Source organism: Neovison vison, chromosome 1, assembly GCF_020171115.1.
Source record: "Neovison vison isolate M4711 chromosome 1, ASM_NN_V1, whole genome shotgun sequence".
Lineage (NCBI taxonomy): Eukaryota > Metazoa > Chordata > Mammalia > Carnivora > Mustelidae > Neogale > Neogale vison.
Window position 1 is genome coordinate 139,154,311 of NC_058091.1, and position 24,410 is coordinate 139,178,720.

The 24,410-nt window shown below is 44.6% G+C and overlaps 1 protein-coding gene across 2 annotated transcripts in view; it reads right to left on the reverse strand.

Moving 5' to 3' along the window:
* The window catches only part of ATXN1 (ataxin 1), a 317,212-nt gene that overhangs the window by 267,157 nt on the left and 25,645 nt on the right, over window positions 1–24,410 (reverse strand). For both annotated transcript variants that reach the window (XM_044259362.1, XM_044259353.1), the window contains exon 2: window positions 23,316–23,437. The gene's annotated coding sequence lies outside the window, so the exon portion shown is untranslated. The remainder of the gene's footprint in view (window positions 1–23,315; window positions 23,438–24,410) is intronic.

Sequence of the window (24,410 nt, forward strand, 5' to 3'; positions counted from 1 at the left end):
GCTCATCTATTCTACTCTGAAATATTTGGGTGGTTTGGGTGTATTTTTTAAGCCATTAGTAATACCAGTAAAGCTGTGATGGACAGCACACATGGTTTCTGGTATGTGTATACGGAAGTTCTTCTAGGGAACCAACATGGAAGGAAAACTGCCGAGTCATGGGGGGTCCACATTTACTGGATAATGTTTAACTCTTGCCTAAATATTTGTGCCAATTAACACTCCCACCAGCTGTCCATAAGCATGAAATGCCATTTTTCTATCTTAGACCAAAATATCCTTTTTGCCACTGGGAATTCCAGACCTCGAATCCTTCAAGTGCCTCAGTGAAGTCAAGGCTGGTCTTTGAACAAATCCAGAATTGAAGAAATGTCACTTCCGCTGGATGTCTGGCTAACTCCTCACAAAAACATCACACGCAAACAAGAACAACGATTGAGAACCAGCTCTTGCTGGAGCCATGATGCAAAAACAAGATGTTTCAAGGAAAGCAGACATGCTTAAAGATATTGTGGGTCTCTGCATTAATCTGAACCAAACTGAGCATAATCTAGATATCTGCTCCTGGCCTCCTGCTCCTTTTATTTCGTGGCATTTTTATAACTAAACTTGTCTGATAGAAGGCATGTGCACATTTCTGAGAACCAAGAAAAAAGGACTGAATTCATCCTCCCTTCAAAAATATGGTAGCTATGAATACTAAAAACCACAGCATTGTACATTTTAAGAGGTGAATTTTATGGTATGTGAATTATCTCACCATAAAGCTATTATTAAAAATGCATCAGCAACGTGTAAACAGCCAGTCACAAAAGGACAAATATTTTTTGACCTCACTTACATGAAGAACCTAGAATAGTCCAGTTCACAGAGACAGAACGTAGAAGGTGGTCACCAGGGGCTGGGTGGATGGGCAGAACAGGGAGTCAGCAGTTCATGGGGACAGTTCCAGTCTTGCAGAACAGAGAGTTCTGGAGATGGGCGTTGGCGACAGATGCACCCCCATGTGAATGTACTTAATGCCCCTGAGCTCTACACTGAAAAATTATTAAGATGGTAAATTTTACGTGTACTTTACACTCCTATGTCTTTATATTAGTGTACTATATATTCATGTAATATAGAAGTGTAAATGATAATAGGTGTTATATGTATGCAACATATAATATATACACTGCATATTACACTAATATATATATACATAGTGTATATATATTTGTATATAATGTATGTATCTAAATGTATCCCAGAAGTAGCTTTGTTTCAGTGTTAATACGGTCATGTTCAAGCAAAGAGAATTTCTTTTTTCATGAAGTCACATAGCCTGTGCACCAAAGTCTGAGCATTTTCCCACTTTTCTTATTTTTATAAGCAATACCGAATTTCAGTGCACAAATGCTACAACAGCATCTACTGTGGGTGAGAAGAAGATTAAAAAAAAATCCTGAGTCTAAAGTTACTGCTCACATTGCAACCTTGACACAACGACTTTGCAAAAACAAGGGCTTCAATTTAACAGAATATGCCACGATTCAGAAAATGCTACTAACATATGCCCAAGGGGACTGAGTCACGCTTGCAGCTTCACTTAAACTCCTGAATTTTTTGACTTCTGTATGTTTAGATTCTCATCACTCGGCAGCTTCAACCTTTGAGTCTGCCACTGATGACACAATGCATCTCTTATCATTTGACATAATCGCTACCCTGAAATGCTTGTTTCTGAACAGCCTGAGGTTCAGAGGACACTTTAAAAAATGTGAAACCATAAAAACTGTCAACGATTACCGGCAACGGAGAAACAGGCAAGCCGCCTTTGATGCTGTCTTTATGTCTAGAACAACCTTCCCACTCCTGCTCCCACGTGGGTCCAGCAAGCTACAGCTCCTCCATCTCCTCCTTCTCTTGGAGCTCACCTTAATTCACTTCCCTGTGATTTTTTAATGAAGGCAGCTGTGATTGCAGAAGCGAAGAAGAGAGTACGAACTACCCCGGGGACAAGGAATGAGTGTGCATTTATGTCCGTAGGTCCCCAAATAGTAAATTGCATGGCAATTGCTTGGCTTACGTTTCTAACGTATGTCTGTGCAATAACCTGTATCTGTTTTTCCCACCTTGAAGGATCTTCCTCGGTCCCCGAGAGAAGGATGACTGGCCACTCTGCAGGGGCTGGAGGATGGAGGGATGGCATATCTATCACTTCCGTGGACAGAAGTCAGGTACACAACGTGTGACTTACCAGGTTCCTGCTCAGAAGCCCACGTCTCTTTGGAGAGGCAAGGCATTTATCCTAAGTGCAGGGAACTAGTCATAATAGACCATTTTTTAATCAGCACACATTCATTCAGCAAATATTTACTGCAGACCTACTAAATGCCAGGCACCATGCCTGACATCAGGGACAAAAACAGGACAGCGACGTGGCCTCAGAAGAGAGACAGATGGGGGTTCAGTACCAAACAGTTTCATCATGGAGTCTTTGCAACACTACAGCTGGTAAAAATAGCAGCTTTGCCCTCTCCAAAAAAAAAAAAAAGAAAAAGAAAAATTGCAGTGAGCACACATAAGTAATCCAGTTAGTGAGTGAACATTCTGGCCACAGGAGAGCATTTTTGCAATGAGCACAGTGTTATCTTCTGAAGCTTTTCTCTTCTGAACCTTAGTTACTGGGCATTCCAGATGCACGAATGCTCCAGTACCCACAGAGAGACAAAGGACCAACTTTCCTTAATGCAAGTTGGCCACCATGGGAGATCTCAATAATAAAAAGGGGTGATTTTACCAAAGATCTAGGGATGGGATGTGTACTTCCGCTTTCATAACAGACTTCACAACTCCTTTTTTTCTGTCTGCCTTCCCTGACAGACTCCAACCTCGAAAAAGACTTTCCTGTGTGCGGTTTTTCCTGAGCGTTTCCTGTGTGCGGTTCTCCCTGGTGACTAGCACAGAGCCTGGTTCCCACTGAGCAATTAGAAACATTAATGGCAACAGAGTTTTAAATTAGCTGGTGGCCTAGGACGGTAAAATGTGCTGAAATGGATTTCTAAAGACTGGATCACGAATACAATCTATTATCGATATCAATCAATGAGTGAGTTCAATGAATGAATCAAGACAATTTACATACACTGTTATGGGCTGAGTTGTGTCCCTCCCTCCAAATTTGTATGTTGGAAGTCCTACTTCCCAGTTCCTCGGAATATGACTGTATTTGGAGATAGGGCCTTTAAAAGGTAATTCAGGTCAAATGAGGTCAAACGGGTGGGATCTCAGTCCCATAGGACTGGTGCCCTTATATAAGAGGAAGTCGACAAAATTTGAAAGCTCTCTCTCTTTTCAAGTTATTTTTCATTACCTTGAGAAATGTGTCCTTTGGGGAGGAATTCTAAAACAATAACACAGGTGCTGAATCAAATCTCCCAGGTGCGTAAGGGACTCTGTCGTAAGGGTGCTAAATAGTACTGGTCTGGTGTATTAAATGGCACTCAAGTGTCCTATTATAAGAGTTAACACAACTGCCAAAGGTGCCTCTCCATACAGCAAGAGAACAGCTTCGACTTTGAAGAAATACAGACCGCGGAATACCCAACTAACACGTGCAAAAAGAAAAAAAATAAAGCATTTACTAGTAAAATGAAAGCGATTAGTTTGTGAATAAACACGTTTTTGATATGTGGTCCTGGGTGACATGTTAATTCCAAAGACAAATATTTTCTGTTGAAATAAAATCATTTTTAAAAAAAGAGAGAGAGATCAGAACACGGAGACTCGGAGGGAAGATCAGTTGAGGACAACAGGGAGATGATGGCCAGCTACAAGCCAAGGAAAGAGAGGGCACCGTAAGCCTGGGAGAAACCAACCCAGCCGACAGCTTGAACTTGAACTTCCAGCCTCCCGAACTGTGAGGAATACATTTCTCGTGTTTAAGCCACTGAGTCTGTGCTTCTTTGCTATGGCTGCCCTCCACAGAGGTTTCCAAAGACTGAGCTACGGCCTTGTAAATGGTCATTCTGGAAAGACAGAAAGGTTTACTGCTACGCCGCGGAGAGAGTGCTGGGACAGGAGGCAGGAGCCCATGTATCCACGTCTGGTTCCAGCCCGACCTCTCGCTCAAGCCCATCATTACTCTGGGTCTGCTTCCTCCTTTTAAGACACAAGTGCAGATCTCAGGAGCAAGCCGTTTCAGGGGCCACCCTGTGGGGAACTCAGTGTTGCCTGCCAGGACAGGACAGAAAGGACAGTGGGGTGCGTGTGCGTTTCCTTCACTACGTTCAGCCATCAGGGGCGTCCCCTCAAACACTTCCCGTTTCCCACTTGAACCTTTTCATCAACATCAGCCAGCCTCGCTCCACATGCAAGACCCTCTCTCCGTAAGCATCCTACCATCGAGGGGATCACCCATGCAAGTCAGCCCCGCTGTGCCCCCCGGCCCCTGGGGGACAGCAGGTTGAAGCGACGTGAGGAAGTGACAAGAACAAGCAGAAGAAGGCTCGCACACCGTGTAACTGTCGCGTACACCAGCCAGGAAAGAGCTGCTCCTTCAGAGCCCAGATGGTAATGAGCCCTACAAACAGAAATTACCACAACAGAAGAATAGATGTCTTAATTAATTTTTTTTCTCCAGCAATATTAGCACTAATGATTATAAAAATCCTCAACAGTGGCACAAGTGAAGGCAAAGAAACAATCACGTACCCGTGGTACCATCTCTAAAGCTACATAGCGGACTGTGTGTCCAGCAATCATCTTTCTAGAAACCGCCTACCCACCCCGGGGGCGACAGTCCTGTTCCTACTCCATGACCCAAGCCCCAGATAGACTGCAGACTGTGAGTTGTGGCTTGGGGTTTGTTTGCTTTGCTTTGTAGCACCTAAGGTCCGGCTGCCATCCTTCCCGAAAGTCCAGGAGATGCTCCCATGTCCTCGTCAAAATGCCCATCTCTTTGAAACTGCCCCTGATGAGTTTCCCTCACTGGCAATGAAAAGACTTCTCATCAGTGAACCCCTATTTCAAAGACAACAGAAAAGCAGTAACATTAAAAAATAATAGGAATAGGGGCACCTGGGTGGCTCAGTGGGTTAAGCCTCTGCCTTTGGCTCAGGTCATGATCTCAGGGTCCTGGGATCGAGCCCTGGATCAGGCTCTCTGCTCAGCGGGGAGCCTGCTTCCCTCTCTCTGTCTCTCTGCCTGCCTCTCTGTCTACTTGTGATCTCTGTCTGTCAAATAAATAAATAAAATATTTTTTAAATAAAATTAAAAAATAAAATAATAATAATAATAAACACCTAAAAAAAATTTTTTTAGGACTTATCCATGTGGCCTGCTTAAAGCCTTTCTAACCCTTTAGTGGAAAGGGCAACTTAACAGAAAAAAACTCCTGACCATTTCTTAGATATCACAAAGGCTGAGAGAGGGATGCTTTCGGAGAGCGCACCTGTCATGTTTTTCCTGTCAGGGACCTGAATGGGTCTTTGGACTCTTGCGTACCAAGGGTAAGCCCTCGCATCTCCAAGCTTGCCCTCACAAGGAGCGCTCTCATTAATTCTTCCAACAAGCATCAGAGGACTTCTGTATTTTGCAACCCACTTGCTGGGGCTCAGAAGCAAACACGGGAAAAAGTCATATATGCCATTAAGGAGCACTCCTCCTAACAAAGGACACGAGCCATGTTGCTGTGAAGTTAAAGCTGCCTGTTGCAAGGCCAGTTAAAATTGCAAGGCTGGTTGGAGGGAAATCTAAGGGTCCAAGGGGACGGACGACCGTGTGGGCCAAACGTGCGAACAAACTTGGACCAGAACGAAGAGGCATTGACAGGGGAGGAGGTAGGCAATGGCTCACAGAAGCGACTGCATCAAAGCAGATGATGACAGCGGAGCATAAAGGTGTCGAGGACCTAGTTCTCCTGGGTACTAGGAACCTACCTAGTACTGTGCTTACCATAACACTGCGTGTGCCTTAGAAAATTCTGACATTCGAGGGATGCATTATTTAAAAATGTGCTGCTTGGGTGGTAAACTAACATTTGGAGAGTTCATAAAATCACAAACACTAGAAGATGAAGGAAAGACATAATGACACTTGTCAGAAGATATTAAGAAGATGCTGCAATAAAAGGGATCTGTTCACAGAGAGAATGATTCTAAATACAAAATGGTCAGATTGATACTTAGAAGTGTGGCTATTAATAGAAATAATATTAGAGAGGTTTCATTATGTAAATGGCTTCTACGTCTGCCAGAAATGTACCCAGTGGTAATTTGCATTTTTGCTGCAGCAGAAATTTCAAGGATTTCTTCTGATGAATGATGAAGGACCCTTTCATTGGAACACCATAGCCTTTACAATCACAATAAAAACAAACAAACAAAAACCCACCGTTGCTCTTAGATAATGATAATAATTAGGTGCTTTTATGTGCCAAGCTCTGTGCTGACTGAATTTGATGCAACAATCCTATGAGACACACTTATTCTCCCTGCTGTGTCACTCAAAGAATGGAGGCTTGGAGGAACTTGCTCATCCTCTCACAATTAACCGACAACGGCCGCTGGACTTGAACTTTGTTTCTCTGACCCCCAAGTCCATGCTTCCTCCCACTGCCATGAATATCCACGGTCCAAAGTCTAGTGACATCATAAGCATGGTGTTTCCTACAGAGACATGGGGCCATAGAAATGGATAATGACCACAGAAATGGGTCTAGAAAGACGGGCACTTCTGGTCACCCCTGTTTGCAAAACTCAGTATCTGCTCCGACCCAAGGGGCACCTCCATTTGCCACCTGACACCCTTGGATATCGGTGCCATACCCGGTCAGCTCTTGCTAGGACACAAAGCACAGGTGTCATAGGTCAAAATCCCATGTCACTCCAAAGTTAAATCCCCAAGGCCCCCACAGTACCCCAGAGGTCTCAATGGACACTCCATGGGCCTCTAACATCAGCGGCCCTCCCCCCACTACCTCTCACTCAGATCCTTGGCTTCCTGATCCACATTTCTATGGGACTCTCACTCCTTTAGTTCTCGGTCCTTCAAATCAGTGCTGTGAAATCCCAAGGTGACTATAAAACTCTCATCTCAGCCACAAAACTTCATTCGAAGGGCTAGTCAATCCAGTTTTGTTTCAGATACATCTGCCCTTATAGACCCTTTGTGGAATGTTTCCCTTTGCCGTAAAATAACTAAAAATTGAGCCTCAGAAGGAAAGTGGAAGAGAACAGCTCAAAAATAACCCACTCGTGCTTGGAAACGGAGCATGAGTTTAGGATCCGGCAGGCCTGGTTTAGGATCCTTGTTCTATGGTAGCTATGACCCTTTTGGACTCAGCCTTGGTCTTGCATCGTCTGTAAATCAAAAGCAATAGTGCTCATCTCCTACGTGTGATGAGGTCTAGATGGGAGGTGGTAAGTCACGGTCCTAAAGGGGGGTCCGGCATGAGGTTAAAGTTCCTTCCTCTTCTGCTCTAGTCTGACAAGGAGTGGATTCTGAGCACTATCTCTTCCCCTATTCCCTATTCTTCCCACTGCCTCCCCACAGAAGCCCCAGCCACTGGCCCGTGTTGCACAGGCTGGAGACACCCTTCCTGGGGCAGCGTGGTGGGGGAGGCACGGAGCCAGTCTTGTCACCCCCTGGGGTGACCCAGCAAAGTCTGCTTCTCTGTCCAAATCAGCACACAGAGCTGTGAATGAGGATTTCACATGGCAATGGGCACGGAAGCCTGATGAACTAAAGCAGGAGGTAAGCACTGGGGGGCCTCCGTTATTTCCATGAGACTGGTGGGCTGAGAGGGACACAGGAAGTCCTTGCTCTCCAGAGTTCTGATCTGAATTCCTATAGGCAAGAGTTTTGTCAACGACCCAGAACCACTCAAACTTCCCAGAGCCAAGCAGCCAGGCACACCACGACGAGATAAGGAAGCCCAGGGATGAAGGGTTGGGGAGGCAGCCCCCACTGTACTCAAAGAGTTCCAAAGAGCAGGAGGGGCTTTAAGAAAAACAAAAAAACAAGAGTTCCCATGTCAACACCGGAGTTTCACAAACACCGACCTCTACAGAAGCTCGAAAACGTGAAATTGCTACCCCGTTTGAAGTTCAAAGAAAAGCGCATTTTTTATAAAGCGGAAAACAGAGGAGAAATGTAAATCCATGAACTAGTAATTTTTAGAAATCTCTTCCTGATATACAATCATTTTATTATAAAGAAACATTTAAAAGGCACTATAGCCTGCTAATTTGACTATTTCATGTGATTTTCTTGCTTGACAGATTTAGAGATCTAAGGCATGGCCATAAATCTTTTCCAAACAAGGAAGATTATAAACAAAGCAATTAGTTAATTCAATAATTAAACACACAAACCAGCCATTGACAAGCCTAGGGAAATCCCTCCCAATGCCTTTTTTTTTTTTATTCTTTTCCAGGTTTGGAGGAGGGAACCCTCAAAAAAAGCATGACCTATGTACGACTCCTCGTTTTGAGGTTTTCTCCCCAAGCACCCACAAATCCAGGCCTCCCCAGTCTGCTTCTCCCATTCTTGCCCAAGTTCAAATCTCTTACCCAATGCCTACCATCTGGAGCCCTCCATAGGCTGTCACTGCCCACGCGCGTTTGCCAACAGATGCTGCTGCACTCCCCTCCCCAAGAGGCACCCGCCGTGCAGAGCACGGAATGTGGCTGCCAGGACAAGGCAGATGTATCAGAAAAGGCAAATCTCCCAAGCTGCCCAGGGACGCCAGAGCAAATCTGTCCTGAGCAACCTCAAGTGACTGCAGACCTAAGAGTTGAAACTAATTAATGGAAACCCAAGGAAAGATGGTGACAGCACAAGGCAAGGGTGTGAAGCTCGTGTCGTTTGGTAAAGAGAACCCAAGAGGAAATCTCCGAAGGACAGGACGTTAATGCCTGCACCTTATTTCCTTCGCAGACTAACACACTGCTGTTAGAAACATGTCTTTACACTCCAGAGGGATTTTATAAGGTGTTGACCTGCTACTAATTATGGCAATGCCTACATGACAGCTAACAAAACAGGTCCCTGCTCATTTGATTCTGATTACCTAGCTGCTATCGGGGGAGATGTTCTTCCCTCCAGCCGAACCAACCTGTCTGTCGTCCAGCTTCTTTGTGTCAGACCCTCCCAGGCAAGCATCTCCAGCTTGAAATGCACTTTTGTCTCTGCTTCGCACAATCAGGATGCTTTCCTTCCTACAAAACCCCACTGAAACCACGCTCTCCCTTATTCCCACCTGAACGAACCCTGACCAGTTCTGGCGCCCACCCAACCCACAGACTTCGCACTTCCTTAGTGCTAACAAAGATTTCTCTTGGTGAAAACGTTAATCCTCCGCATGCCTAACCTGTACCTTTGGCCAAGTTATTTCTCCTTCCTGGGCCTCGGCTTTCTCGTCTGTAGAAGGCGGATAATAATAATGGCAATCTCTTAGAGCCGTGAGAATGAAAGGTCTATTTTTGCTCTGTTGTGTCTGTATGCAGACACACACGTTTAGTGCACGTAAAGTGCTAATTAGCCCAGTACCTGGGTACACAGAGAGCGCTCAGAAAACGTCCATTGCTTTCATGAATATTCCTATTCTGATTGCTCTGTGACTCGCGCTCACAACGGCATCGGTCCACGTCACCTGCCTACTTGACTCTCAGAAGTAAGAGCTATTTTCCCACACTGCCCAGAAACCTGAGGCTGGGAGGGAGCTCGGTGCTGACCGAACAACAAAGTAGCAGCCTGGCAAGGACTCACGTCCTTCAGACTCAACCCACTGTGCTGATGACAAGAGCTCATTCACACGGTGAGTTCAGGCACAAACAAAGACAATCGTATCTGATTCTCTAAGTAGGACAGTGGCAAGATAAATAAATACGTCTAAATTTGCGGAGACAGAATTTCAGCAGGGCTTCAGGACGGGAAGGATGACCTGCTGTGGCTCACGAGCATCTCCAGAAGCTTCCTGAAGGCGCGACTGAAGGAGAGGGGAGAATGGGTGGACTGATGCAGCAAGGAAGGCAGCACAGCCCTGAGCACAAATACAAAGCTTCCCGTGCTGGGGAAGGGCGGGGAGCACAGGCCGTGCAAGGGAACTGGGCTTCTTTGGAAGGTGTAACCCTAACCTCAGGCGGTGCTCAGTTTCCCAGTCAAAGTCACTTGCCCGTGGAGAGAAACACACACCTGAATTTACACCAGGGGTATTTCCACCTTGTGTGCTAGACCACCATTTACACACCTGCCTCCCTTCCACCTGCTCTGGTTCTATCTAACCCTCTCCTTTCCCATAAGAATCTGATGTCTCTTAATCCTCAGCTACAGAACGTCACTGGAGAAGGGAACCTCCAAGGATTACCCGGGCTACTGCCCTCCTCTTCTGGAGGAGAATGCTGCTCCAAAAAGGTTAGTAATCTTCCAAAGGGCACAAAAATTCATGGTATAGCAAAACCTGAAGCCTAGATCATGTAGTCATCCCCTCTTCCCAAAGCAGTCTACTTTCTAACTCTGTATCATCCCCCCTTCCCAGCCCTCCACTGGGCCCAAGTCATCAAGAGAAGTTTTGTTGTTAAGCAGGCCATTGGAATAGGCCTCCTTTTTCAGGCAGGACGAAATAGATATGCCTGTTTTGCACCTAGCGGTCACTCTGCTCTGAATCATGCCTAGGGACTTTCTGCCTACACCGACTGTCATTCCCCCTTAATGGTCTATGATATCACACCTCCTTAAGATGTCAGACTAATAAAAAATGTAAATGGTTAATAAATATCACTAATTAATTTAGAATCTTCCTATAGACAAATACTTCTTTCTTCTTTTTTTAAAAAAATGGGTTTCACTTAATTGGGGTCTTTTCTGCCCAGGCAGAAAAGGTTGTGTTGTGTTTTGTTATTTCAGTAGGAAATGTCATAGCTTGAATACCAGGTGCATTTTAAGAACTAATCGAGACCAAATTCACTTTTACACCTAACGAAAGACTGGGAACCATAAAACTACTCTTTGGAAAAGGAAGAAAGAAATTAATGTAGTGCACCAGAAATCAACAGCTGTTTCTCAAATCAAAGTCACCTGTAACAAGTGACTCCCTCCCAGGGAAAATTATCTACTTTCAAATAATCATGTCAAGCTAGGAAAAAAAGTTTCATAAAATCGCCACTAAATGAATTTTTCTTTAGATGGTCCGGGGATAAGCCAAGAAGTTATATATATAGTTGGACTGTAGCAAACTCCTAAGAAACTCTGATACACTGTAAATGTTGCAGGCAAAGGGCAAGAGGGGGAAGGGAGGGTCCAAGGAATATGTGATTCATGACTGTTAGTCATCACTTTGGGAAATTTAGGACACAATCACTATCAGTTAAACATATTATTATTTGCTAAATGTCCAAGATACAAATTTCCTTGGGAACAACCGGCAACAATACTAAGGGCTCTGCACAGACCCTTAATTTTCCTATTTTGTGGGCTGGCAGATTTGGGGGAATTTCACCACTGGTGTGAAGGAGAAGTGAAGGGATTTAATTACCATACACACAGGCGATGCTTTATACATATTCTTCCTCAGGGCTGGGTCCAGTCTGTGGGGTCTGAAGCTTAAAAAGTTAGTCAAAGAATGGGAGAGGGTACTGGTGGGCGGGTCTGCCAGAAAGAGTTCCCGAAATTATCACCCTAGAATTTGATACCAGGTCTTAGGAGGGGCCTGCACCCGACAGGAGCTTCTCAGCTAAAGCCAGGACAAGTGTGCCTGGTCCGTGACACATTCAGACGTACGCATGCGTCACAAGGGTGGGGACATCTGCCATCGGCCAAGATCTACATGGTTCTTGACAGTCCTCTCTGACGCTAGACTGCAGATACCTCCAGGCACCTTTTGGCTGAGCTCAAGCAGGCAAACAGAAATCTTTACACATGATGTTTTAGATGACCTATGATGTGAATCCCAGTTTGTGGCTTCACCACCTTGTGAGGAAAGGCTGTTGGCCAAAGTCACTTACTTAGCAGCCATGCATGATCTGTGGACACCCAGCTAAGGGTTCCTAAGAGATCATCTCAGGTTAGCATCACAGTGCAGCTAAACTCAGCAGTTATCCTTGGTTGTGGAGGAGGTGGGGGAACACAGTGCTGAGTGGTCTAACACAGTGCCCCTGAGACGGGATGAGCTTGGGTCTGGGCTCAGTCAGAGCTGGGGAAACGGCCTCTTAAAACACGATGTTCAGTCTCACCCCACACCAGGTATCCAGTGCCGGAAGAGCACCCCAGTACATCTTTTAAAAGATTTTATTTACTTATTTGGGAGAGAGAGAGAATGGGAGGGAGATATATATTTCGAGAGAGAGAGAGAGGGAGAGTGCATGAGTGGAGAGGGAGAAGCAGACTTCTCCTGCTGAGCAGGCAGCCTGACTCGGGACTTGATCCCAGGACCCTGGGATGATGACCTGGGCCGAAGGAAGACAGACGCCCAACCGACTGAGCCATGCAGGCGCCCTACCCCACTACATCTTAATTACAGCAAGGCAAAATGGGAAGGGGGAAAACTCTCTGAGCACCTCAACATTAAATCAATCCATGGAACATTTCACAGAAGAAAAAGATGTACCATGATAGAAGATTTGAGAATCACAGGCTTCTGGGATTTGAGGCAAAGCTCTACCTTTAGCACAGCAGAAAGTCATTACTGTTCCATTAACGTTCAGGAAGTAGATTAGACCTTTCTGGGCTTTCTTTCTTACGGCTCCGGGAGCCCCAGGGTGCCAGGGAAGTGCCGCTTAGACCAGCAGCAGCAAGGCCTAGAATAGAAATCTGAAAATAACACATTCACTCTGACACGCCAACCCACTACTTTTAATTGTGGCTCATTAAAGATGTAAATAGAAGAAGACTTATGTTCACCTCTACTACAATTTCACTGCTGCAGTAAAATTACAACGCTTCTGTTCCTCTGCAGAAAGGAATACTTCTGCTTTGCGTAACATCACTGCAAGCAGAGAGCTGTGATTCACGAATTTTCCGAGGGCACTCATCACATGTTTCTGCCTGCTGTTGGACAGGGGCAAGGAAATGGGATGATTAATTCGAAAATCAACACAAAGAAAAAGAAAAGGCAAGGCGGCCCCAAGATGGTATCTAACAAATTCCAAATTCTTCCTAGGAGGCATGAGGGAAATGCAAACCTGCTTCTAGAAATTCTGCAGAGGATGCAAGCTGAAGAGGGGTAAACCCCAAGCAGGGGACAATCAGTCCCAAAGAGGAATGTGACATTACCTATTCAAGTTCAAGGCATTCAAGTTCTGACTTCCAAATGCTATTTTCTTCAGTTACTAATGAAAATATTTTCTATGTCTTCTGCATACTTGTATTCCTTTTTTCAACTGGAATATAATTAGCCTACGAGGCTACATTAATTTCAGGTGTGCAACATAATTGATTCAACAGTTCTGTGTTATTACTCAGTGTTCAGTCCTGTGTAAGTGTAGTCACCATCTGTCACCATGCAACATTATTATGGTATTATTGGCTCTATTCCCTATGCTGTATTCTTCAATATCTGTGCCTTACTTATTTTATACTTTAAAGTTTGTTGCCTATACCTATCCTTACAGGTCCTAGTTTCCTAAATTAGAATGAGAATTAAATCTTATTGATAATTATTAATACAATAAAGTATTAAAAGTGAATACATGAGGAAAGTTTATTTGAAACACTATGTTAAAAATATATTAAGGGATAGCCACAAAAAGAGACATGCTATAGAATTCCAGGTGTATGTGGTAGCTAAAATAGGCACTTATCAAGGTAGAAAGTAGAGTAGAGGTCACTAGGAGCTGCGGAGGGAAAGGAACAGGGAGTAAGTGTTTAACAGGTACAGAGTTTCTGTTTGGGATGATGAAAATCTCTGATGGTAGCACATTACTGCAAGCATACTTAAAGTCACTTAATCATACTCTTATGGTTACAGTGCCAAGTTTTATGTTACATGTATTTACCATAATTAAAAAACCATATTTTTAAAAATCAAATTAAAGACATTCTGACAATGGAGTGGCTAGATTGATGACTAGTTACCTGAGACAGAGAAACTGGATGAGGGCAGTGGCCGGCAAGGGAGGGGGTGAGACCAATGTAGGCGCCCACCAGGAAATTAGAGAAAACCATGTCCATTCCTGCAAAGTGGGTACGGCTGCAGGCGAGAGATAAGCTTCTGCTAATTGGCACCCACATGGGCATCAAGAATTTACAAGTACCGATTTAAATGCATTAAGCAGATCTGATATTCTGAAGATGCCTACTGAAGATCAATTTCACAGAACAGATAACCACTCCAAAACTTGTCAGTTTAGAACAGATTTGGGTTGAATTTACACAATGTGTGCCCGAAGGTTGGCGGGCTATGACCTTTGATAGTTGGACCTGAACTTCCCCTTTCACTAAATGTCACTGCAAAATCCAAGCACCATTTGGAAACACATGCTGCTCTGCCTGTTGCTGAGTGTTTTTTAGTGAAATAAATTCTGTATCAATCAGACGGAAGACGCAAAGTGCTTCCCTTAAATATCTAGGGTTCTTGCCGTGTACTCACCCCCAAACTCTGTTTTACTGCAAAGAGCAAGTTCACTCTGCGTGGTATCCAACACAGGACACCAGGCTCTTCTGAGTAGTAATTTGATGGACTCCTAGAAATGGCCACTTGCCAACAGGGTCCTTTAGAAGGATGCTGGTCCTGAGGACAGCTGAAGGTAATTTCTTTCCCATCAACCTCTACAAAGTAGATTAGGTCCTTGTGGGGCTTTACTTTCTCTGAAAGCAACAGAGTCCCAGCAAAGTGGCCTTAAACCAGTGAAATAACAACCGTAGTGCATATTGGAAATCAGAAGTGCTTCAACAGAGGTAGGAGTGAAGACAGAGTACAGGTAAGGGGTCAGAGAGCCCAGGGTTCATATCCTAGCTTTTTTCCTACAAGGTGAGTGAAATCTTTGGCACCAATAATCTCATCCACTCCAATAACATAAAATTTCAATGTAAAAGAGTCATTATCTATAAAAGTTTTTCTGAGGATCAGATGAGAAGAAACATGTATAAGCACAAAGGGATTTAGTTTATTAACTATTCTTAGATTGATTAGTTTCCTCTTCAAAGGGGAAAATGTACCAAACGTGTCTCCTAAATTTTGTTGAGGAAGCTTTTAAAATAGACTCCACCAATATTTATGGAGTAGCCATCCTGTTGAGGAACACAGGACAGGAGGAGACCGGTTTTCAACTTCCATTAGAGTCTAACAGAACAGCTAAGTCAACAGGAGTTAAGTCTGACCACCACCTTCTCCTGTTCCACAACCTTCAATGGCTCTCCACCACTTAAGATAAAATTCCAACCTTTAGGATGGGATTAAACCCATTGTTTTCCCCTGTAAATTGGAACTAACTATGTTACAGAGGATTGTAAAGCACCACTCAGACACTGGGGTCAGGTAGCTTACTCAACTCATAGTTCATGCTAATTATTATTATTACTATTACTATCATTATCACAGCAACCTTGTCCCTCCTAACCCTTCATTGTTCTAGCTCACGCACCTCACGTTGGATCCAAACTAGCCCATGACGTGCCTCAGATACAGACCATCCTCTTCCGTCTCCTCACCTTCGTTCCCTTGTCCTCCTGCCATGTGGGATCCTGTCCATACTTCAAAATCGAGCTCAGACCGCCTCCTCCACGTAATAATTAAACCAACTATCTCCTTCCTTTAACGTTCCCACTGCACTTTCTCACCCTCCCTGATTGGGCCCACTCCCATATTTTACCTTCCCTTACAGAGTAAAAGCTCATAAATTCAGTTTGAAGGAAGGCACCCAGAATAAAGGCTGGAAAGTTTTTGTTACAAACTGAGTAGCTGTCTAACTGAACACCACGAAAGTAACATGACCATAAGAGCTAACTTTGTTTGTTTGTTTGTTTAAGCTTCATGGGCATGAAGTCATTTAGGTTTTACAGCTCTGATAGATGCTTCTTTAATTCTCCTATGGCATGGGTGGATAAACTGAGGCATGAAGAGTTTTAATTTGCTCCGTGTTGCACAGCTATTGAGAGGCACATCTGTACTCAAACCCAGGAAATTTGCCTCAAGAACCTTTGCTCTTAAACAGTACATTACATTGTTTTCCAACAGTGGTAGAGCAATGGATTGTGTACTGCTAAAAGCAAAACAAACAAACAAACAAAAAAACTAAAACAAAAAAACAAAAAAATCCTATGAGGACAGTCATCAGTTTTCTCGGGGCTGGATTTTCAAAACTTTGAGCTCCATCAAGGAATTCTGTCCTGTATTGAGATCTTTAAAGTCTCACGAAGAGCTGTCTTCCCCTTTGCACCTTCCTCATTGAGGCTACCTGTGCTGGGAGACCCTTCTCTGCTGGTGCTGACGCCAAGCAGCCTTCGATCAGTTGTAGCCACAATCTACGTGGTCTGTGGAGGTCAGTTCAAGATAAGCACCTAACTGCATCGGGAAGCACCCCAAGCTGTAATGAAAACTGCTTTCATTACAGCTAAAGAACGAGAATTAGGTAAAGGTGAAATCATTTCACCTTAGCCATGGTATGTCTGTGTGTGTGTGTGTGTATGTGTGTGTGTATTTTTTTAAATGAAACTACTTTACATACATTTGATGGCTTCAAGTATACATATTTCCTGCTGGATCTTCTCCACAGTAAAATGGCCAGGATTTTCAATAAATGCAAGGCTCAGAACAGAAAAATAATAAAATAATAATAATAAATAATAAATAAATAATAAATTCAGCAACGATTCTTCACTGTGCAAAACAGACAAAGATCAGCTTCCGTGAGATGCTGCCAAGGGATGTGGTATTTAAGGTTTCCAAGTTAGTAGTCCATCAGTACATGTGGACTGACCAATTTCTTAATCTGTTACTCTAACAGTGGTTCAACTTTTGTCATAATTTTACAGGCAAGCAACCTGAAGGCTGGGTAAGTATATCATGCAGGGAAAGTGGCAAATCTTAACTTGAAATGATCTATTTCAACTTACTGACTCTAACTAGAACATTAACAGGAAAAATATAGTAGATACATATAATATACATTATAAAATAATATATACTATTAAATAGCCTTTCCCTAATGTCAAAATATTGTTTCAGAGGATGCGTGACATGCCTCACACATTGCTCTCCATTAAATACCATTCTGAATTTCTTGCTCACAAGTGCAAATGATGATTTTTTTTAGTGGCATTTTTAACATGTGATATTAAAAAACCTCCTCCTCCTCCCTTTGGAAAGGAACTTTTGAGGATGCCAAATTAATTTTGGAGATGACTTTTCATTTTGTTTAAGCCAAGATATTTTTTTTCTCCTTTGCAATTTTAACCAAACAGAATTCTTAGAAATGAAAAAATAGTAACAAGTATATTTCTAGAGTAGAATAGCCTTTCAGAACTGAAAATGTTACATCAATCCTTTAATGTTACCCAGTCTTGGCTTTTTAAATTCCCTTAAGAAAAAAATACCACATATCCCTATTATGTTGCCAACACTGGATGTGTCATTTTGGTGGATTTCTGATTTGGCCATAAAACAGTTTAAAAAGCAATTTCTAGTCGTTTCACAAATATGGCTTCTGAGAAGCTGAACTGATTCTACCTGATGTTAGAATTTTCAGATACCAAAGATTCACCCTCCTCGTTTGCTTAAAAGTGCTTGGATGTGGAACCCAACTGCCTTTGTAAAAATTGTTTCACCCAAAGCATCAACTTTGGGTCGTTTTTACCGCATGGTAATTCGCACCGAGCATATAGGAAATGTGAAATCTTACCTGAAGGATTACTTATATATTTACAAATGAGTTCTTTCTTTCTACCTTTTGTAAATATTTATTAAGCTGTATTATGTGGAGAAATGGGTTTACCACTTAGAAGACAAGGTTTAAAATAAACCAGTCCCCACCCTCATGGGTCAACCACAGAGAAGCCAGCATCACCAAAGATCTGTGACCCACAGACTAACACAGGAGGGGGTAGGGGGGGTTCCCAGTAGGAATTTCTCATTCATTTCTCAATGAATGAGAAATTCACTGGATGGAGAAACAGAATTTCATGCACAAGAATCAGCATGAAAGAAGGCATGGTCGCTGAAGAACACGGTGTATGGAGAAAGGGAAGAAGTGTCCTGTGGGGAGATGGGAGGGAGGGATGAGATTTCAGTGGTGAGTCGATAATGAATTCCTAGGGATGCTGAATGTCGTGCGTGCAATGGAGTTACCATTTTATCTTGCAGGGAAAGGGAAGTTAACCAAACCCTTTGAATTTTTTTCTTCCACTTCATCATAGTCACTCATTCCTCTGGAAAATACCAGAAGACTATCATTGTTAAAGAAAGTACCAACTGCTCTAAACATCTTCATTTTTGCTCTATTTACTCCAACTCTTTGTGGACACGCACACATTTTCATCATGACTTTGTAATCAATGTGTACCGATGGGTGATCCGTCGCAGGCGCAGTTTTGAAGGATGTATCTGAGGCTTCCATTGTATTACAAAGACTGTTCCATACTTCACGGGCCACTGAGCGTTTTTAGGAATGGGAGTAATTCGATCAGACCCTTTCTTTGGGAAGACCGTTCTCAAAATCCTAGGGTGAATGGAATGCCAGAAGGACAGACTTAAGGCAATAGTACTCTTTGGGAAACGGCTGTGATTTGCTCAGGCAAATGATGCTAACTGCAGAAGCAGACCAAGGGCAGGGGAATGGAGCAGAGTGCTAGACCATGAAATAAGCAAGAGGCAAAACTCCAGCACGTGGTCCAGGGGTGAAGCATAGGAAGAGAGGATGGTATCCAGCACCCATGACTGGCTGGCAGCTGATCCTGTTTCTCTAGACAAGGACCCATAAAGGGAGTCAGGACAGTGACAGGAGGAGGTGTAGACTCAAGTCAAAGACACCTACGATTAACCCAGTTGGAGCCATCTGGGAAGGAAGATGGAAGCCAGTGATCTTAAGCTCCGGAGAGGAAGAGAGAGCCATGATCGTCATCCGAGCGGAACTAGTAATGATGCCGGGATGTGATGATGATGTCTTCGGGGAAAGCATGTGTAGTAAGGAGCTCCGGTGAGCTCCTTTCTGTTTTCTCTCCAACCATGTGCCCACGTGGCAGTTTAATCCTAATTTCTTTTGATGCACAGCAAACACCTCCTTTCAAAGCTTTCAAACTGTCACCAAGGAAGGGTACCTTCCAAGTTAATCACCATCTGTTTTGATGATGCCTATTATAAGACCATTCACTGCATTTCCTGAACTGGTGCGGTTTCACTCAGTTATACCCAGACACCCAGCTTCTCCAGGGGACTGATGCAATTAGCGCGTGATAGTATGAGCAAGAGAAGCGAGTTGTAACACATTTCACAGAAGGCTTGCTTGGTACTGTTTTACAGAGCGTCAGCTTGGGGACATGAAGTGTATCTAACTTCTCTAAGCTGGAAAGCCTTTCAAGAGCTTTCCAACGATGGTCTTCAGGGAGGGTACCAAACTGCCTCTTTTCCTATGTCTACCTGCCTTCCAAAAGCAGCGCCCATGAATTAGGAAGTCAATTGGAAACCCTGCAGCTCTTGAGAATGCTTCACTGTAAACAACGTGAGGAATGCAGTCAAATGTTCTGTTAAAACCAGCTCTTCACCTTTCCAACCACAAATGACTACTCATAAGGAAATATCCCATGCATTGCTGAAGACCTCCAAAACAGCAATGCCTTTGGTATTTCACTAAAATCATATGTTTTACAATTTCTTTAATTTCATCCCTAGGTATTCCTCCACCTTGAAACCTTTAATGAAGGCTCAGGGCACTGATGGCAACAACTGCACATTTTCCTTCCATGACTGACAGCCTACGCACTTGACTCCTGCATCACAAACACAGCCCACACCCCATCCCCACTGGAAGGGGGGCCATCCAGAGAAAAGTCTAATCAGGTTTCAATGAAGCACCATGTGCAAAAGCCTCTTTTGCTCTTAATTCTGCTTTGGAAACCTGTGCTTTCTTTTCCTCCCTTAGCTGAGAATGAGGGGAAAAAAACCCATTTCCCAATGTGTTCTACCTTCCCACTCCTCAATGCTCTGATCGCCAAGATTAGATGGACGCCCAGGAGAAGACGCTTCCCATCCCTTGCCTGAATGTGCCTTTTAACACAAACTTTATTCAAGAGTGACACAACTTGAGTGAAACTATGACTAAGCGAGAGTGAAAACGAAGAAAAGTTGAAAAAAAAAAAGGCCTTCATGCAGGCAGTGGTGGCTGTCGTCACAGCTAATAAATTTTCCGATGCACCCACTTGTTCCCTTATAGGCTGGAGAGACTTCTCTGGGTTCTTAGGGCTGGCTTCTGTCAGATCTCTTCCCTGGGCGGCACCTGCCAGCGAGGGCATCACGAGCTAGGAGCAATGCCACCCGGCAAGGCTTGGCTTGCTCTTGTTGGACGCAAGTGGAGGAGGTAGGGAGGGGGCCTGGGGTGACCACGGCAGGCTGCTGTCATCAGACTGAAATCTCGAAGCTGCTACTCGCACTGACGACACTTTGATGTGTGTCCACTGTGGCTGAACTTGATCCGTGTCCCCGCGGGATGGCTCTCCCGCCGCTGAAATTGACAACCCCCGAGCCCCAACAGCTCAAAGAAACAGCATTGGAGATAAACTGCCAAGGGCAGCGGGCGTGGCCTCGGGATCGGAGGATGAAGCGACGGGGTTCCCACGACACTGCTCCCGCCTCAGATCGCCACCTGTCCTGACGCCCCGGTCCCTCTCCCCACAGCCGACATGACTGCTGGGCTGCCCGCAGCAGGAGCCAGGCCCCTAATAGGGGACAGTCAGAGCCACCGGTTGAAGAGAAGGGACATCAAAAGGTTTCCAGAACAGCCATTGACCAAGGGAACTTTACACCTTTGGACAAAACGGGGTTTTTCCGGGTTCAGAGAACACGCAGACCTCACATCCCACAAAGGCTCAAAGATGCTGAAGGATAAAGGCAACCCTCATGGCTGGGGGCTACTCAAATCAACAAGCAAATTCTTCCTGGGCACCTACCATGTGCTCAGATCCAGACCCAACGCGGCAGGTATGGAGGCCCAGAGGATGAGCAAGTAGACGCTGGCCGCTGTCCACCAACCTCAGTGTGCAGAAGAGTTCTCTGTGGTAAGTCTCTCGGGCTTCACATCCCCCGAAATTCTGACTCACTGAACCTAGTATTGCTGAATCTGTGACTTTAAGACACATGCCCAGGTGGCTCTGGCTGCAGGAGACCCCGGGGCTAGACCACCCTGGAGAAACATGGGGCCACGATCTGATCCCTGCCTTCAGGAAGTCTGCAACCCAGATGGGTTGATAACAAACCCCCACAAGGCGCTACACAGCCATAGATTTTTTTTTTTTTTAATGATGCACTTTTTTTTTTTTTTAAAGTTTATTTGTCCGAGAGAGCACAAAGGAGGAGCGGCAGGCGGAGAAGCAGGCTCCCTGTGGAGCAAGGAGCCCAATGCGGGATCATGACCCGAGCCGAAGTCAGATGCTTAACCGACGGAGCCACCCAGGCGCCCCACGGGATGCATGTTCTAAGTGTTACAGGAGTTCACAGAGGCCCGAGTATACCAGGAAGACTTAGTGGGTGAGCCGGGCTCGGGGGTCAGGCAGGCCCTGCGCAGAGACAGCCGCATGCAATCGTCTTTATCAAACCTCCTGACTCAGTGTGATAAGGGGGCCGTGGCGGGCCGCGTTAGTGAAGATCAAGGCAAGAGTCCAGAGACTGCCACTAGGCAGGTGCACGGGCTTCGTGTGCTGAGGGCAGGGAGGGGACTGTCACCAGGAGAACCGTAACACCGGCATTTCCCGAGAACGCCACGTTCGCCTTTTCATTCCACCGCATTCATGTGGTTTCCTGAAGTTCGTAATTTAACATTTGTGAGAGAGAAAAAAATGCTGTCACGAAACCCAAATAATGCACTGCTCCGAGGCAGCCAGCCAGCTGCCAACAACAGTGACATCTGAGCATCATTTAAAGTGTCATTCACAGCTCTGCTGCGGAAAAGGGATGTTTAGTAAGAAAGAAAAATAATAAATTCTGTTCAATGTTAAGGAAAAAAAAAAAAAAGGTTGGGGCGCCCCAAGGGTTCAGGGACTGGCAGATAACCCGGAAGACAGTGACAGCCAAACAGAGAAGGAGGAGTGAGATCCCCGACGGAAAACTACAGGACGACATTTATATGATATTGTATTCATGTAACAATGTGTCGCGTTGTCTTTAATGCATTACTTTAATGCGTTACTAACCACAGATACCACAAGGCCTGTCTGATCAAAGGCCTGGTTCACAAGATCGCAGGGAGAAGGAGGGAAGAAAGGACCCCACAGTGCCTGGCCCTTTGTCTCCACACTGGCCCATCCAAGGAGCCTCCCTGCCCAACACAGCCCACCAAGGGCTCACATCTATTGGGCTGAGCGAGAATCAAAGGGGATAATGATTTAATTAATTTCAGCAGTGTGAACTGTGGAATTTTTAGATTTGCAAGAGACCTTGGAGGTCACCGACGCATGCACTGGAGTTTTTTTTAGAAGTGACCCATTCCTTCTGGGTCACTTCTAAAAAAATGGATGAGTAAGTTGTCCGAGGTCCCCGAGATGGGTGGGGAGAACTGGTTTCCGTTTGACGACTTTTTCTAAGAACTACCGTTCACTAGGCTGATCAAACTTGCTTGGAAATCCACAATATTTTGGTGTCCTGTATTGTTTGTTTCTTTATAGTTTGGAGCCCTGAATTCCACCTCCAGACCAAGGCCATCATGTGGGGCACCACATGTAGTTAAAAGGTGCTCAATAAATGTAGGTTGAGTCAGACCTGGAAAACCCCAGTGCACCTCACCCTCCCCACCCTGATACTCCACTGTGGGGTAAGAAATCTGCCATCAGATCGGATCGACAGTCTCGTGTGTGACTAATCCCTTCGCTCTCAGCTAAAAGCGAAATCTGGAAGACAAACTTTGCCGGTCATTTGTGTGTTCATTTGTTTGGGATTCTTTTTTTCCCCCCTCCGTTTTGGTCTTCCTTAACCACAACTACATTGCACTGCAATGTCTGAAACAAACACACTAAGTAAATTTCATTGTTCTTTAGGCTCCCTGTTGCTAGAACAACATTTTCTCCAACGACCTGTTGCATGCATGGGCTGTAGAGAAACAGCCGGCACTTGAATAAGAGGTCCCGAGACCCCAAATAAATGTTGACTGATGAAACCTAGAGCTAAGGAACACTGAGTCCTTCAGACGACTTACCCACGGCCGTTTGTGTTTCCAGACCATCCGTGCAGGCTGAAGTCCACGCCTTCTTGCTCATGGTCTAGGGCAGCACTACTTTTGAGGCCTCAGAATAAATGCTTTCATTCTGCTGCAGTATGCTATAGGAAAAGAAAACAAAACAAGTCAGAATGAGAAATGCCACTTCAAGCAGTTAGTTGATATTCAGGGGGAAATCCCTGGCTTCTCTCAGATGTATATTTTATAACCTCAAACAAGCATGTTAATTATCAGAATGAAGCTATCACACCACTGATCTACCTAGGGTGCCCTGAAATGCTGGGGGTGGGGGGGGCAGTGAGAGGAGGGAGGAAGAAAGAAAACAGAGCACCTCCTGGGGTGGGAAGTACATCTTAAAAATCATGATCTACACCACCGGGGACATGCCTACCAAATTCTAAGTTTACTAACTGAAATCAGGACACAGAGAAACATCCATGATGTTTCATAATTAAAGATAACTGATGTGTAGTCGCCAAGGGTAGGAAATTTGTTTTGTTTCAAATTAAAGTTCATCTGATTTTGCCCATTATAGATGCAGACTCACTGAGCTAAGAGTAGTATCTTTAAATACCGGGCTGTTAGGATGGAACACAAAAAAAAGAGGCAGAGTTAGAAGGAGGAAATTTTCTATTTTGCACCACAAATAGGTCATTGACAGGTTTTCACCCTGACTCGATACATCTCCATAAAGAACTGCCCCAGCCCAGTTGGGAGGCGGCGTTTACTTCGCACGCTGAATATGAAATGAAAGGTTAAAATATGCACGCCTCTTTACCCCCACTCAGAGCAGCTGACAAAGCCTACACACTAGAACTGTGTGTGACAAGGTGGCTCTGGAAAGTTCTCTTCTGCCTTGTGAGATTATAATGTTCCCTTGTCCCTGGGTGCTGTTCCAGCTTCTCCCGATGCTCAGACAAGTCCACCCCACTGTTTTGTGACAATGGCCATCTGGGTCTGGAAATGAGCTTCAAAAGATGTCTGCAACCTCTTCTAGCCTTTTACGAGCTCTTCCTTGTCTGTTTTGAAAGCACGCTGCAAGACTGCCAACCCGCTCTTGCACTCCGATGACTG